Genomic DNA, 266 nt, shown 5'->3' with positions numbered 1-266 from the left:
TGTATGAATGTGTGGAATGGGATATTCCCCAAGAAATTGTTATTGTTTAATGCATATTTCTATAGTTCCAAAGGAAATCAAGTTAGGTTTCTTATTGTTTTTCAGTACATTATAATACATATTCTCATATAGAGTCTCTATAATTATCTTGAATATCCTTAGCACTGTGAGATAAAATTTTTTTGAATCTATTAGTCACCAAATATATACTTCCTCAGAGTGCTATATGCCATTCACTGTAATTTTACTAGTACATTTTTTTTCCC

Source organism: Penaeus monodon, chromosome 19 (genome assembly GCF_015228065.2).
Source record: "Penaeus monodon isolate SGIC_2016 chromosome 19, NSTDA_Pmon_1, whole genome shotgun sequence".
NCBI classification, from domain to species: Eukaryota; Metazoa; Arthropoda; class Malacostraca; order Decapoda; family Penaeidae; genus Penaeus; species Penaeus monodon.
This window is presented reverse-complemented; position numbering follows the sequence as displayed.